Genomic DNA, 16,380 nt, shown 5'->3' with positions numbered 1-16,380 from the left:
GACTCAGCTGTATTGATCGATGTTTTATACTATTGACAAGAACTATCAACTAAAGTAACGTTACACTATTAGATGGTATTTGGCTCCACGGACTGTGAATGATATACAATGTATCACTGTGATAAGACATTGCTTGGCATTCGATGTCAAAAGTAGGAATTTTGGGCATATTTTGTGTTGCGACAAGAAATGTCACTTTATATGCCTTTGAATATTGCAGCAGCGTTGTCAACCGAGCGTTAAAAAAATTATTTTCCCTCGAACTGTCGTAGAGTGGAGCCCATTGTCAGAAGGCATCTTCACCGTTAAACATATACTATGATATAGATGTCACTGTGCAAAGGTTATAATTAGGTATGACACGTCGTTCAGTGTTTAGGTAATAGCAACAAGCAATAGATATATCCTCTGTGGTTCTGTTTTTGTTTTTTTGCAGTGCAATCTTTAAATTATTCGAATCCCTTCTTCTTACCCGCCTCGAGAAGCACCTGGCCTCTCCTGCAAATTAGTTTGGGTTTAAAACACACCATGGAACTGACATGTGTATCTTTGCTCTCAAACTCAAAGAGATCATTTCTTATTTTAAACGCCGAGGTTCGCCTGTCTTCGCTTGTTTTCTTGACGCCTCTAAAGCGTTTGATAGGGTAAACCACTACACACTGTTCAAGAAGTTAATCGACAGAAATGTACCTGTTTACTTAGTACGCATCATTGTACATTGGTTTTCTATGTTAACCTTTAGGGTGCGCTGGGGGTCTGCTGTCTCTGACAATTTCAGCTGCAGCAACAGTGTCCCCCAGGGGAGTATACTGTCTCCAATTTTGTTTAATGTTTATGTCTCTGACCTTAGTGTCAAGCTAAATACTGCTAATGCTGGCTGTTTTATGGGTAAGGTCGCTGTTAATCACCTCTTCTACGCAGACGACTTATGTTTAATTTGCCCTTCTGCGAAAGCTGTACAGAAATTTATTAATGTTTGTGAGGCCTATGCCATGGTATTGACAATGATTTTATCTTCTGCGCCAATAAAGCAAACTGTATGTACTTTCTGTGTAACCGAAGTATCCTGAATGTAACGCCGCCCTCAGTGAAGTTGTACGACAAGCCCTTGCCGTACGTTCCTTCGGCCACTTACCTGGGTGTCCAAATCACTCCCGATCTTTCGGACGATGACTCCATTCGCAAACACACCCGGTACTTGTACACAAAAGCCAACTGGCTTATTCGCAAATTTGACCATTGCACACCTGAGGGGAAGCGGATTCTTTTTCTGTTACACTGCAGTGTAATGTACTGTGCTCGGCTTTGGTCAAACTATAGAGCTGGAACCATTCACAGACTACGGGTAGCCGCTACCATGACGGCTTTAAAATTCTGTTGTCCCAACCGAGAAGCACCAGCAACAGTGAGCTTTTTGTAAACATGCGTGTTGATACATTTGACGCCAAGTGTCGGAAGCTGTTGCATTCGTTCGTAACTCGGGTGTTCGTGTCCGTTCGGAGGCCTTTCCGTCGAGTCCATTCTGGCGACATTACTGTTAACTTGTTCGCCCTCGCCCACTGTAAATACTTATTTTAGATGTATTGTTGATGTGTATATGTCTGTCTGTCAATATGGGCCGTCGAGCCCGAAATAAACAATAAATAATAATAAAAAAATTAAAAAGTGCTGAACGCTTCGGTTCTCTCGCACAAAAAATTTTCTCAGCCGCACATTCCGCGATCCGGCACTAACGTTCGGCGCCTACTCTGTACAGTACCATACTGCACATGTCCTGAAGCGTTTATAACTCATAAGTCGTGTTTAACTAAAAAGTTAACATTTTTCTATCCCGTGTAGCCGATGATACTGTGCAGTTTTAATCCGACTTCATCTCCGGTTTTCCTTTAACTGATTGGACGATTTTGTTTCTGATTGATCAGAAACCTGTTAATATATCCCCGCATCGCCCAGGCCTCAACATGTTGTGTAGACGACGTTAGTATTTGTGCTCTTGCCAGGCCAAAGTCGTGACAGGCGCAATGTTTTTTATTTGTTTCAGTTCATAGTCGGGATGAGCCTATTACAGTTGTGTAACTGTGAATGACATCGACTATATTGTCTCGCGCTTGGACGTTACGAGTGCCATGTTTCAGGCAATTAGGCTTACGGGCGGGTTATATATGTCGTCTAGTAATCGTGTTGGTCTCATGTGAAAGTGTACATTTGAGACAAATCAAAGGAGCGGGTAGAAACAAGTGATCCCAACCGAGATTCGAACCCACGCCGAAACCGGCAACCCAGATGACAGGCACACACGCCTTAACCACTAGGCTAAAAGGTCGCGACCAGTTAGACTGGTCAGTTGGAGGCGCTTGAACCCCCACTATTACACATTGTAGATGCACTTATGCAGTAAGATATCACATTCTAATCGCACTGTTGTGTCACTTCCGTTTTATCGCCATGACCTGTACTTAGCTTGCAAAAGTTTCAACATGCTATAAAGTAATTACGCAAGTAATTATTTTACTGTGTGTTTACTAATTCCCAATCTGGAATTATGTGGCGTCGCGGTGGCGCAGTGGCAGGGTGTTTGGCCCCAGAAAACCCAGAGGTACTGAGTTCGAATCCGGGGTTCCCTGATTTGTCCCGTTGAAGTTGTGCCCTTAGGAAAGGCACGTTACACGACTTTCCTGACTTCACTCAGGTGTAAATGAATACATAACTTCGGTTAGGGACGTCCCTGGGATAGGACGCTAAATGGAGGTCCCGTGTTTGAGGAGAGCCACACCTCGAGCACGTTCAAGTACCCACCACACTTATCGAAAAGAGTAGGGGTCCTTGCCGGTGTACAGTCCTATGGCCGCACATGGCGCACCCGGAATGGCAGCCGCTCCAGACCCTTGTGGACTAGCCCCGCCAATTGTGCGCTCCTCGCAATTCAGCCCCTGGCTGCGAAGAGAGAGTATTCGGCCTACCCTATAATAATAGAGTACTGACCACACGCAAGGCCTACTGTCGTGGGTGGCGTCTTCATTGTGCTAGATATAAAGCATTTTCAAAGGCAATGCATCCACTAAAAAAATGTTTACAGGTGTTCGGCTAGCTGTCAAAGTCGCAACATCTTGACTATTCGCGGACCGTCACCAGGCATGTTTTACAAAGTGACTGAACGGTTCAATTCGTAGAACCGTTTGATTCATCTTAACATGATGTTTTACAACCATAGCAATTCTCTACGAACGCGGAAAAGCGACAAATGGACAATTCGGTTACATTTTGGGCAGTAAATTAGTGTTGCTTACAATTTCAAAATTGTCGCCGTTTAGACATTGCCACATTGTCGGTTTATGGACCCAGGCCGAGTTCCATGGAAGTAGAGTGGGAGAACTGCGACAAATGCCGGTTTATGATCCCACCCGGCGGGCTAATGAACTGCGCTGTGAAAATATCGCCGTTTGAATTGCCCCTCCCGCCCTTGGGCCGGCCAATGCACACTTCACACCTACATGTTTCCCCTCCTACCGATAATTCCTATTATGTATACTAATATATGCCCGCGTGGCTGTAAATAGATCGTCGATCTCGGCCGTCAAACACGAAAGACTAGCCTCTACCAGACTCCCCGGATCGCTGGGAAAATAGTAGAAATTGGCCTAATACTAATAGAGTGAATAGTATGCCAAGGGTAGTCAGCTATGCAGAGAAGTTAAATAGGCGACCCACGTGGTACCTACGTTGTATGTGACCACGACTTTATATATCTTAACTATTGCATCCTGTTTCTCCCAATCGTACGACGTACGGCGCTGTCATGACGGAAGAAAACCCCATCGCAGGTACGACGTGAGTTTAATGTGACCCTAGCTTTATGGAGAAATTTGCCGAGTAAGTCTTTGAAGTGGACTGCACTAGAAGTATAATGAACGACGATTGGTCACCATGGCACAATTCTTCACTACAGACCTCGGTTCAAATTTAGAATAGACGGATAAAAGCTACAGACCATGCATTTTTTGTGGAAGAGCTTATCTTTCTTCCTTTGGGTTAACATTTGGCTCTGTTGGTGAAAATAGTGTTTTGAACAAATCGGACGACAATGGTCAGCGCTATGTCTCCTGCGACTGTCACATTAGTAGGCGGTGGTTCCGTAGAGATGTGTGTGCAAATAATACGGGCGAAAATGTACTTAGTATTAAGGATGCCTTTTTGGCCTTTCTTGGCGTCTGACATCGCCCTGCCTTGTTGCCAATGTTTAATATGATATATGAAGTGACTGAAATGCGATATTTTGAATGTTTCGTTTGAAGTCAAAGCGCAGGCTTTAGCCGGAAATGATTTTTTTGAGAATGGTACAAGGTGGACCACCTGTTGACGACCTAACTGGCTTCCGGTATTTATAGCGATACTTCAAACAAGGAGGTTGGATCGATTGACTATACCTAAAACGTTTGGGTTGTAACCAGCGGTACGTTGCCCTTGGCATTAAATCGCAAAAGAAGGACTTAGAAAGGTTGAAAACTCTTGTGTTGCACCACACGTCGGAGTACGGTACCCAAAAATACCGTACCGATAGCGCTAAGCGATCTTACGCCTCCGATCTCTAAGAAATGTTGCGAATTGATATTGAATCTAGTAAATGTTAGAGCGTATTCAAATCTTAATCACGTAAAGGACAACACTCATGAACATCTGCGTAGTGGTACAAAATAAGCATTGTTAGCTTTTTTTTTGCTTAAACCAACCTTTGAAATTTTCACTCCATCCCTCGCCTGCCGCACTGCTATTCGAGTGCTTCTCGGTAATCCCCGCCTCCAAGAAATGTTGCGAATTGATATTGAATCTAGTAAATGTTAGAGCGTATTCAAATCTTAATCACGTAAAGGACAACACTCATGAACATCTGCGTAGTGGTACATCCCTCGCCTGCCGCACTGCTCCGGTATTCGAGTGGTGCTCGGCAATCCCCGCCTGCTGTTGTGTTCGCCAATCGATTTTTATGATTCAGGCACACTTGTAGTTTTTTTAGTAGGTTTTGACATGTTGTGTTTGAAATGGTATATGTACAATCCACACACAAAAACAACGATATATAACTATATCAACTGAAGTATCTACTCATGTCGAGTACGATTCCAACGCGAAATTGCCCGTCTATACCAGTCGGTGTTGTTGAAGAAGAAAATGTTAAAAATTGTTGTAGGGTTGCTTTGACATTTTCAAACGTTTGTTATCCTCTCAACTGAATACTAGTAACAACACTTACCAACAATGGTGAATTCTGTTTTGCTTAAACGATTTGATGCTTTCTGGTCGTTTTCGAGCCTTTAAGAACACCCCGTAAATTTGACAACTTGACAACGTAGAGTCTATTCCAGTACTAAATGGTGACTTCATATAGCATATCGTGCCCTTTACCATGTAGTCAAATGTTACCTCTCAATACATCCAACAATGAAAGAGAAATTCTTGAGAATAGTTTCACGTGTGTTCTCAAAACCATAAACCTCCATCGTCCTCTTAGATTAACGAGATGACCTAGCAGTATACCCTGAATGGAGTTTGAACTATAAATGCCAACACAAAAAGTTATTGTTTGCATTTATAGTTCAAACTCCTAAGTTATTGTTTGCATTTATAGTTCAAACTCCATTCAAAGTTATTGTTTACATTTAAAGTTTACTTGAATATTGCGCAATATGTTTTGTAAAATGTTTACAAATCCATGTACTAGTACTCTACAAGTAACCCATTAGTAAATGATATACTAGATTACTGTATGTATTGTGGAGTTATAAAAAGCTTTTTCACGGTCCAAGGGTGTCCTGAACGTTAGAAAACAACACGGAACTATCAGTTTTCCAATCACCGTTCAGCCGGTCTATCGGGGTGTGTATATATATATGAAAACCCTTCAAACGGCGCTCTTAATATTTCTGTTTCGACGTCTTGAGCAAATTCTCTACAAGTCACACATTAGTCAATGATATACGAGACTCCTGTATATCTTATGATATATTAAAAAGCTTTTTAATGGTTCTACAGTGTCCTGAACCTTAGAAAACAACACGGAACTATCAATTTTCTCATCACTGTTCAGCAGAAGTCTATAGGGGCGTGCGTGTATGAAAACCCTCCCAACCACGCTCTCAATATTTCTCTTTGGACGTCTTTTGCAAAGGCTCTGACAAGTCACCCGTTAGTACATAATATACGAGACACCGGTTAATCTTGTTGCATTAGGACAAGCTTTTTCATGGTCCTACAGTGTCCTGAAACCTAGAAAACAACACGGAACTATCCATTTTCCAATCACCGTTCAGCCGCTCTATCGCGCATATCGGGGTGTGTATGAAAACCCTTCAAACGGCGCTCTTAATATTTCTGTTTCGACGTCTTGAGCAAATTCTCTACAGGTCACTCATTAGTCAATGATATACGAGACTCCTGTATATCTTATGATATATTAAAAAGCTTTCTTATGGTCTTACAGTGTCCTGAACCTTAGAAAACAACACGGAACTATCAATTTTCTCTTCAGTCACTGTTCAGCAGAAGTCTATAGAGGCGTGCGTGTATGAAAACCCTCCCAACCACGCTCTCGATATTTCTCTTTGGACGTCTTTTGCAAAGGCTCTGACAAGTCACCTATTAAACAATAATATACGATACTCCTGTATATTTTGTTATGTAATAAACAGTTTTTTCATGATCCTACAGTGTCCTGAATCCTACAAAACAACACGGGTCTAAAAAGGCAACGTTTTCGAGGATAAAATGCAGGATATTCCCCTCCCATTACCTACACCTCATTATTAGCATATACTGTAAGGGAATTATGAAGTTTCTGCATAAATTATGGAAGGAGGTCCTCATTAGCATAAGTTATGTCCAGGTCTATTTAAACTTCCAAAAGGTACCTATATGTCAACTATGACATCCGTGGCATGTACCGTAAGGGAAATACAAGTTTATGCATAAACTATGCTAATGAGGTCCTCATTAGCATAATTTATTGTCAGGTGTATTCACCTTTACTATAGGTAGCTACATCTCAAATATAACATCCGTACCATGTAACATAAGGTACATATAACTTTCTGCAATACCATTAGTAGAGCTACCACCCCACATCTACTTGGTTTTGGCAGAAGAAGAAAGAAGAAGAACAGGCAAGCAAAAACAGTATATTCCCTTCCCACTGGAAGGGGAACATAACTATCCATTTTCCAATCACTGTTCAAACGGCGCTCTCAATACTTCTATTGTCTATCAGTCTCCCGTTTCTAAAGATAATATCAAAGGATTCCGCACATCTTGCGACATTGAAACAGGCAATGATCATACAACGTTGGGTCACTTGAGAGTCGTTTTCGAACTTGTCTGTTACCTTTCGCGTGACAGTCATCGATAACAAAACGTCATCTGTGTTAACTTAGGTTGAGGTTTTATAAGATGCGCATCGGTATTTGATATAATCATGCAAGTTTTGGCTGGAAATATAGGGAAGTACCTAGACTACCTTTCGGGTGCTCCTACATAGTCTCCATTCTAGATTTCTGTGTGTGTTTTGATTTCAAAGGCAATGTGTCCATACCTGAGATTTTTTTCAAATCGAATTGTTTAAATTAGAACAATTCACAAATGATGTTTAGTGTTGTTGTTTCGTTGAGAAGACGACAGACGTTTGGAAATTTGGTGTACCGGAGTGTTTTCGTTATCAAGATCTATAACGGTTTGCTGCAACATTTGTCAGATTTGATCTATGGAAATTGAAATACTAAAACGATTCTTAAAATTTCCTTCTGCAGCAATACCCACCGTACAGGAAGACTGCCTGGTACATGTCGCGTTACTGATATATCGTGTCGCACATGAGCGGAAGATTGATAGATTTCACTTGTTTTTGTGTGTCAGTGTGGTGGTCATGTGGGGTCGGTGGGTGATACAGGTTCAACTCTTCAAAGACAATTTGTCAATACTTCCAAACAAATGACTGATGATTCGCTGACACAACAGCAAAAGGCTTGGCTACCGCGTGCAGTATGTGGAGTACCCGGCAATAGAGCTATAGCATCGTGTCAGAAGTAGTGACATTGGAGTTTCAATCGTTATCAAAAAAATGGAAAAAAAAGTCTAATTCTACTTATATTCCACAGGTGTACCGGAGTGTTTTCGTTATCAAGATCTATAACGGTTTGCTGCAACATTTGTCAGATTTTATCTATCAATTAGCAACATTTTTTTTTCCTTTGGTTCCGGTTGGACAACACAGACCGGAACATTTGCTGAATGAGAATGTTAGTACTGATAAGCATTTACACAGCCCTCTAAGTCATAACGCAATTTGAAATGTGCCGCACATGCAGTTCTGGTCAAACCACCTGTTGTACATGATTTCTACACAACGACCTCCAACGTAACGTTAGGTATCTGTTACATTAAACGTATGGAGACAACATTCGCACATACTAGTACCGCGGGTGATACATGTACGTACTAAAATGTAAAGGCAATGTTGCCTTATATTTCCTGGCCTTGCATCACCACGCCATACTAACAATGCCTAGCACGGCTTGTAAAATGTGATATAGTTAACAGTTTACGCTTTCTAACATGCCCCCGAGCTTCGACCGTTTTTTTTTTGGATAAAAATCTGCCGCGCCACAAATTTGACAAATTTCGGGCGACGTCCGTCCAACACTTATGATTATAGATCACCCAGGAAATGACCCATCTCTTGCACACGGACAAAGTCAGAATCGACTAACCGGGTATAAAGTCAACCAACTTTGATTTCTGAATTGTGATAAATATGTAGGTCGGACATGAGCCGACCCGATTTGTGATGGGGGCTTGACGGGTGCTTAGTGAATAGTCTTAATTTAAGAGAAAAAAAAACGACATGTCGCACTTTGGAAAAGTCGGGCGAGCGTTGTGCTAGTGTCGGGTGGGAGCTTGACCGGGTCGGGCCGAACTCCCTCTTTATGTCTGAAACGTGACGATTTGGTTCATAACATAAGATGATAAAGAAAAATGTATCAACTTGTCCAATCATGCTGCCTTACTTTTATAAGGAAAGACAATTCCACTACAAAGTTAAATCTTCATTCAAAATAATTGCTTATAAATGACATGTAGACACCAAGGACAATACTTCCTGTTTATTTTTTGCTGTTGGTCTAGATGTGTTAACTTATATATTCTTGAACTGAGACTGGAATAAAAGTTGACTTCTTATACTATTTTTCCAAAAAAAGGAATACCAAGTTCAAAGTACAAATTCATTGCAAATATTGGAAAAAAAACACCAACACTGTTTGTTTGACTGGCGTCGCCCAACCCCGTCCTATTTGTGACGAGGTAGATTTTCAGCGAAAAATACGGTCGACGCTCGGGCGATTGTGAAATTCGGCAGCTACGGGCGATCTGCAAATTTAAATGTGACACCGGCTTTAAATCCCCCATCACATTACAAGAATTGAGCTCGGCCGACGTGTCGATGAGCTCCAAATGGGCGACGCCATGGCGATTACGCGGGCTTCGGGGGATTTTTAGCAGCTCGGCTCACTAAATTCAGCGATACCTCGGCAACAATTTTGGGGCCTAGGGTCGTTAACAGGTAACGTGCCCGTAGCCCGCCCGAGCAACGGCCAACACTCGATCGGCCAATAGTTGGGCGGCAATCCGACAATTTTAGACCCAGGGTACCCAAGTCGGAGACACCGACGCATGTATTAGATAAAGTTTGATCAAGGGCATGAGCCTAATTTCAAGTTGCTGCGAATGTCAATGCCCTTGTAATTAGATAACTTGGAAACGATGTGATCATTGCAGCTTCTAGATTCATACAAATAAAAAGTTGCTACAAAATATAATTAAGATGATATCGACATTTCATTCTGTAAGGTCACGATCAGCTGTCTCCTAGCAGATGAGCAGTCTTTTCTGTTGGTGTGAGTTGTTTTTTTCAGTCGGCGCTCGAAATGTAGCCTCTACCAGGCTCCAGAAAGAGAAGAAATTGCTCAAATAGACAAAAAAACATACAAGAGGAATTAGTCTGCTATAGGGGTACAGTTTGACGCTGGATGGTATATTGGACCCTCGCTCCGTAGCCGACTCCCCTAGCACACTATTCACTCTATTTGGCCAATTTCTAAAATTTATCCAGCTATCCACGGAAGCTACTCGAAATCAACCTAACTGCTACTGCTGCCTGGTGGCATCCTATTTCTACCGGGGGCTCTTACACATAGGATGTCGCCCAGGCTAACATCTGCTTGGAGATGAATAATCTGCTGCACAGATCGGAATGCATTCTTCCTGTCTAGTGTGTTTTTTTTAATCCTCTTGGGATTTGCCTATACACATGTGAGGAAACTGGCGGGAAACAGAGGTGACTTAGTCGATGTCTGACATGGCCAGGGACGCTGTTCTATTTCACCATTGGAGAACAGGAGAATTACTACATTGGCCGGTGGACGTTCTGGCCGAGAAAACAAGACGATGTGGAACGACCCACGGCCATCTCATTCTGTGGACAGATTCCAAAAGCACGACCTAGTGAGATTTTCATTTCTTTACTCATAACTGGGGAGGGTCATTATGTCACTCAAGGAGGTCATCTTTTAACCTCGGCCTGAGGCCTTGATTTACTGTAACAATTTCCATCGTTCTCGGCCAATTGCTAGCTGCAAAATGTTCTATTTGTTGCCTTTTGATTGACTACTAGCCTCTACCAGGCTCCAGACGTGGTTGGAAAGGGTAGAATTTGTCGGCCAAATAGAAGAGTTGGCCACTCCTAAAACTGTACCTATCGGGTGGCGCCAACTTCTCTATTTGGCCGATTTCTACTCATTCAAGGCCATGTCTGGCGCTTGCCTACGGTAAGGGAGAACGCACATCGGGCTTCGTATTTGTACTGGGCGTTAATATGCACTTGAGAATATTAGACAAAGCACACGTGCGCATTTAGTATGACTACAAATTTATTCCACAAGTCCTGGGATATAACTTTAATCTTTATGTCGGGCTGAAATTAAAGACATCTACATGTGTAGAGTGGCTCGATCGGCAATGCTCTATATAGTCCCATCCTGGTCGTTGCGTTCAGAAATACTGAGCGATGGGCTTATTTTGTTCGCTCTTGAAAAAGTTGAGAGATATTGAAGAACTTGAACCAAAATTATATAAACCCCATAGAATGATAAAGTTATTACGGTATGCGCAGCGTTCTTGTAAACTTCTCCCTCTATATGTACACAGTTCCAACGTTATGATACTCGTTTAATAATCAAATCAAGTGCGTTTGTTCTGAAGGCAGTCGGTTACTGCTGCGTGCTGGACCCTTGCTGTGGGACCATATTTTCCGACCAGGGGAGAGGGGAGGGTCGGGGGCTAGTACTGTAAATGCATATACGTTTGCGTGGTTTTTATTTCGCGTTAGGGCGGAAATTGAGTGTTCGCGGTGATTTTAAGTTCGCGCTTAAAAAAATGAGTAGCGTAACAGTCCTTGGTGGGCAAAACGTTTCGCGGTGGTTTTGAGTTCACCGCGAAAGCCGCAAACATAAAACCACCGCGAACATTTCTGCATCTACAGTAGCAGCGCCGGCTTTGGGAGAATAATCAATGCCAGGAGAATTTGGCCACCAGGGGGCTTGTCCGTCCGAGGCGGCAAAACCTTCGTGTGGACTGACTCTCCTGGCCAATTACTAGACTAGTATTCTCTTTCTTGACGAATTCAGAGATTCTGTCAGAGATTTGTGATAACACCGAGCAATCTCATTTCCCGTTTGAAGAGGAAAACGAGACAGTTGTATTAGAAATCCGACAAGTTTTACATTGTAGGGGAAAAAGCACCCCTTTTTCTTGATGTCCATAGGATGAGAATAAAATGTTGTCGAATTTCTAAACATTTGTTGAAATGTTAGATTCGTGTTCAGTTGTCACCGCGCGAATGTGATTTTTGTTGTTATTGTTTCCTGGCTGAATTGTTTTTGGGGAAACGTTGCTGCATATTCCCGAAAAGTTTCTCCTCAACATCCTTTTTCAGGTTTTAGAACATTATTTGAGACAACACTCACAACCACACGCAACGCTGATATGATCGATCAGGGAGTAAAACCGTCTTTGTTTGGAAGTTGACACAGAGACCGCGCATGTCAATCACTTTCCCGATCGGATCCAGCAGTCGGACGAGTCCACTTACCTGGCGTACGAAACTTCCCCGTGAATTTTTGTACTATTCCTAACTGGTCAATACGTACGTTCTCACTATACTTAAAACTATGGTTGAGATGTAGAAGGCAATTCAGATTCGCCAGCAATACGGGTAACTCAGCAAAAGATCCAGTGGCCCGGATAAGTTGAAAATCGTGAATCAGCGCTCCCCCCAAAAAACTATCGCCGGCGCCGCCCGGGATCGCCGGCGCCGCCCGGGAGGCCTGCAAAGTGCATAACGTGTCGGCGTAAATCACTCGAGGACTATCGTTCAGTCGCGCTGTGCGAGACCTCGTGATCAGTGTGTACATACAGTACTCCCCGCGGGGCAACTTGCTGCGATGTAAACAAGACCCGCGGCCCCCCAAAAAAACAAAACTTGTCACTTGTCAGACAACCTTTGTTTTTTGGGCCGCGGACTTCTTGTAGACGTGCAGCTTTATGTCCTTGTGCAAATGTACAATAATGATAATGATCAATAATTTGACCATTTTTTGTGATAATTTGCCGGGCCACCGTTGGGTATCGGACATTGCCCGCACAGGGCAAATGTGCAGACTAACCTGACCGAATTATTTTAACTGAATTCTTCTATCCATAACTCCATAGGAAATAAGGAAGCCCATGTGTTGTATTTGTCCAGGAATGCCAGCGATTATTTAGTTATTTATTAATCTTTAGGGTAGATTTCCAAGGGACAGCGTTGATTTAGCCACTGTTAGCTGTCTAGCTCCCAAGCTGACCTTTATCACTGCTTCGGTCGCTGCCTGTTGCGTACAGAAGGGGGCGCTGCGGCACGGCTGCTGTTGGCACAGGTGGTTCGCATTTATGGACTTGGTCAAATTTGTAGGCACGGCACCAAAAAATGACTAAGTGTTTGCAGCGCCAGAGGGTTCGGCGGGCTGAACCCATTTGAACCCACCGGAACCCATCTCCCTGCTAATGAGGGTTCATAGTCACTGGACCATGGTAATTATGAACCCACTAAAAATTGACCAGAACTCACTTTAACCCTCAAAACCCGAATTCACCCTATTTAACCCATGTTGACCCGCCAGGACCGTTCTGAACCCACACATTTTTACAGAGGCAGACTGGGTCCATTGAGATATGGTGAAAGAACTTTGTAGGTATTTGGGTCTCCACAGAAGTTAGGATTTATTCTTTGCGATATATTTTTCTGCCTACTGGAATGACCTTGCCTTGTCCTGACCTGAGGGGTCACTTTGTCCCCCTTCAGATGACCTCTGAAATGGAACCTCACAGAACATCATGCGCCCCCCCCCCCCCTCCCTCAAATTTCTCTTCTTTTGTGTTGGCCAAATATGTCCAATTGTTTAATTTATCTAATGTTCAACTCAACATATATAGAGCCACCATTTTGGATGTTCTGACTTCCTACCAGACGACCTCCCGTGCTGTTACATTTGTGAAAGTGCAGGGCTGTGATTGCCCCTCATTATTCTGTTAACTTAATGCACAATCTGTGCTTTTAGTGCCAAACTAAAAGTGCTATGTCATCATGCTGCTCTTTGACCCTGCAAGTGTCAAGGTAATCTCCAAGCAGATGTTGGGTAAAACATCTCAAATGTCAGTTGAATTTGCATCTGTATCTGGAAACCTGACAATGGTCCTGACGCTTGACCATTGAAGTCCAAAGATAAAACCATACGTCTGCTTGGAGAGATTACCAGAGTAGAGTACAGCAGAGTTCTTCAGCAGGGATTGTCGTTTTCCGGTTTTAGCTACAGATTTCTGTATCACTGTTCCGGTTTGATAGGATCTATGTGTGTTTTTACATGGAGCTTTACAGAGATTCTGCTGTAAGTTGTAACTTTGCTGAAGACTTGACTGGTATTAGACTAGAGTTGAAATGTTTAGGATCAAAACTAGTCCCTTTTACAGATGAGCAATGATACATAAGAGTGGGTTTATCCTGGAAGCATACTTTACAGTCTGGTATGGAGTCTCCAAAAGTCCAGTAAAGCTGCATATCAGCCATAGATAGAATGAAGTTTGTTCTGCAAAGTCGGTTTGATTTTCCTCTGTTCTTACAGACCACACACTGAGCAGCATTTCACAAGTATTTATTCCCCTGTCAGACTTGATTGATCAAGTCTTCAAATGGAAAATTTGTCCTTTCAATTTCATCTGGGAAGTTCTGAAATTCCCGCCGGAACCATTTCCCCAGAATGGTCCCTCTGTTGCCATGGTGATAATGATTGACAAGTGGATAGGACAACAGTAAAATGTCAATTGGTACCTAAATTTACAGTTACCGGTAATCGTTTGATGTAAGGCCGACATTTGCCCTAAAATTCAGCAATAGAAGACTTCAAGAGGATTATAAAATCATTTATTCTTTATTAGCCAAAAGCATATTTACTTATCGATTTAAATTGTTGATTTTTTTAAGCATCCCCATGGCAAAGTTTTGAATGACTCAGCCGCAATTCTTTTGTTAATGTGTCCTAATGGTGCTATTAAGGGGGGAATCAAGGCAGAATTCCTGATCAATTTTCAGACACAATTTCTTTGATGTGCCCTTTATGGAGTAATAAAATAAACATGGCTTTAGTGCTGCCATATAAGATTACAAAGTGCCATCTGTCATCTACTATTTCATGCTGAAAAACAATTTTTGTGCTATAGAGTTTATTTTGTAGTCTTTGAACTCTTTCCCAAAGGACATATTGGTTAAGAACTTGGAATTCTCATGATAATATGGTAACTAAACATCAATGTTATATGTGCGAAATTGCACTGTACCACTTTTTATTTTGCAGTCCAAATGCAAAACAAACGAAAAAGAGTAGGCCTTCCAAACCTGACCTATGGTATATGTACAGTATGTTTGCACTGCGCTTTTTCACTATGCATCAAACAGGAAATGAGGAAAATTTGATAATTTTACCCAACGGTTCAAGCTTCTTTTGAAAGATGAATTAATTTGATGCCGCCAAATTGGAATGAAAACAGAATTTCTTCACAACACTACCAAGTTCAGAGCTGAATACTAAAATTTCTTCACAGATGTGACTTCTTATTGTTTCGGCTTTTTTAAACCCATTCGAAGAAGACAATACAGACCAGTATTTCCAGTATTTCTGTTGCTTTGGCTGAAAATCAGAGCGGAGGGTAATTGTGGGGTGCTTCTTCGTTGCTGACCCTTCAGGCAATGCCTGACCTCCTCCCTTCTGCGGTCTAACTGACGACCATTTAGCCGGGGTTGTCAGGACCTGGGGAACAATACCGCCCCTGTTAGGGGGCTGAGCGCTTCTTCCCACTTTAAAGGTTCCGTGGTTGTAATGAAGGGCATTTATGCGGGTTGCCACGTTTAAAAGCTCTTGCCAGTCGGGTGGTTCTGAATGACATCATCTCTCAGTGAAGTGAGTGTGAGTTTTCTTACGCACACACACACCCCTCACTTTACCTGAAACACCTTCAAGGTAGCACACGCACAGGCGAGGGCTGAAACGCCTCACATGTGGTACAGCGCAGGTAGTCTTGGGTTCTTTGATTTTTCTTGAAGGAGTTTGCGGAAGACAGGTAGCATCACACCTGGTGAGGAGTTAAAAAGTGATTGACAGGTGTTTCGTACAAGTGTGACGGTACGTGACCAGGTTGCTCAACCCCTGCCTTACTTAGCTTGGTGCTGGGGGTAGAGTTAACAGAAGGCAGTGGTGTGTGGAGAATGTGTTTGCAGACATGCATATTACTATAGTCAGGTTAGGCACCGTGCATCCTGTTTTCACTCCCAGTTCATTCCAAGGAACGACGCGTTGGTGAACGGTTTGTTGCTGCTCCTTAGCTCAGTATTAGACAGATCTTTAGTGAATGTCTTGAGTTTTGCTGGTTGGAAAGTTGAGTTTTGTCCAGAAGGATGTGTCGGTCCAGGTACGAACAGTTCAGGTATGGACTTTAATACGTAGATATGTATGCTGTATGATTATTTTTGTTCACCTAAGAGTTAAAAAGATGCCACAAAATTAGAATCTGTTAACAGATTAAGTTCAGTATATGTTTCAAGTACACACAATAATGATAGTATGATGTATTACTGTACAATGTAGAGGGAAACATGGTCTGTTACACCATATCAGAGGACAGGTAACACTTTGAAATGTCCATCCAAGAACAGTATAGCTTCTAACTTCAATATCCTTCAATGGAAACTGG

General features: G+C 42.5%; 1 protein-coding gene and 1 long non-coding RNA gene across 9 annotated transcripts in view; both read left to right on the top strand.

Moving 5' to 3' along the window:
* Positions 1-16,380, top strand: part of LOC136438531 (puratrophin-1-like) — a 168,888-nt gene that overhangs the window by 107,668 nt on the left and 44,840 nt on the right. The gene's annotated exons all lie outside the window — the stretch shown is intronic.
* Positions 567-1,056, top strand: LOC136438534 (uncharacterized). The gene is made up of 2 exons (XR_010756446.1): positions 567-851; positions 894-1,056. It is a non-coding gene; the product is annotated as an uncharacterized lncRNA (long non-coding RNA).

This window comes from Branchiostoma lanceolatum, chromosome 7 (assembly GCF_035083965.1).
Source record: "Branchiostoma lanceolatum isolate klBraLanc5 chromosome 7, klBraLanc5.hap2, whole genome shotgun sequence".
NCBI lineage: Eukaryota > Metazoa > Chordata > Leptocardii > Amphioxiformes > Branchiostomatidae > Branchiostoma > Branchiostoma lanceolatum.
This window is presented reverse-complemented; position numbering and strand designations above follow the sequence as displayed.